Consider the following 1,193-nt stretch of genomic DNA (forward strand, 5'->3'; position numbering starts at 1 on the left):
AAAGCAAGAAACATTATTCCTAAAACCTCCAAAGTATAGAGTTGTTTGCCAACAAATTCACATGAGCCCATAGAGTCTTATGTTGAATTCCAGAACTCCACAACAATAAAAACAATAAGTCTCTCATATTAAAAGAAAAGAGGTTTGTTACAGAAGGAACAGAAAGATAATACTGAGTTACTTCTTAAATTTTTTCATACCAAAAGACCTATTCTTTTTGCTGGGGTCTGCTAATGTTTTCATGAGTGTTTCAGGCATGCAGCTCCTCATGCAGAAGAAGGAAATGTGCAGGCCCAAGGCTGTTTGTGGGGCAGGCCTCTGGTGAGGCTCTCAAGGAAGTCTGTGTAGGAGGTGAAGCACTGTGGTAGGAAAGCTAAAATGTTGTTGACAGTAATAAACTGCCAGGTCTTCATCCTGCACACTGCTGATGGTCAGAGTGAACTCTGTCCTAAATCCACTGCTTATGAAGCGATCAGACACCCCAGATCAGGTACTCTAGTGGATGCATAGTAGATCACCAGTTTAGGAGACTGTCCTGGTTTTTGCTGATACCAGGCCAAGTAGTTCTTTTGGTTGCTACTAGCTACAAGGATCTGGCTGGATTTGCAGCTCATCATGACCTTTTCTCCTGCTGGCACAGCCAGTGAGGATGGAGACTGAGACATCACAATGTCCCCACAGGTACCTGAAATAATGAATAGACAGTGAACGTGCATACATACACAAGCATAGATTATAGTAACAATTGAAATTTGTCAAAGGTCCTTGTAATGTCATATTGTCAGAGTATTATTGTCGAAGAAATATTACACACTTTCACACATTGCAAATTTCGTATGTAAAAAGATATAACTCTGAAATAATAATACTTTTAAATTTCTCACCAGATACCCATAGCAGAAGCAACATGAGGACCTGGGCCTGTGAATCCATCTTTCTCCACCTGCCTGTCTGATGCTGCTCAATTCACATTGCTTTATAAATTCTGAGCAGATGGGCTAGCCTGACAGTGTGTGTGTGAGAATGGCTGCTATCAATCCACAGCCAAAGATACCATCATAGAGAGTTTGTGTGATCACTGAAAGATACTAGCTTAAAGGTCTTCCACAGAAATACATTACATCCTCTAATAACAACATTGAGCTAAAATCCAAGACATATTTAAATCAGTTAGTTTTTGCAGAAACTTTAGG

At 40.1% G+C, this 1,193-nt stretch overlaps 1 pseudogene; it reads right to left on the reverse strand.

The window, feature by feature from the left end:
• Window positions 1-330: 330 nt before the first annotated feature.
• On the reverse strand, window positions 331-933 carry LOC110295654 (annotated as a pseudogene).
• Between the last annotated feature and the right edge of the window lie 260 nt (window positions 934-1,193).

The sequence above is a fragment of the Mus caroli genome, chromosome 6 (assembly GCF_900094665.2).
Source record: "Mus caroli chromosome 6, CAROLI_EIJ_v1.1, whole genome shotgun sequence".
NCBI classification, from domain to species: Eukaryota; Metazoa; Chordata; class Mammalia; order Rodentia; family Muridae; genus Mus; species Mus caroli.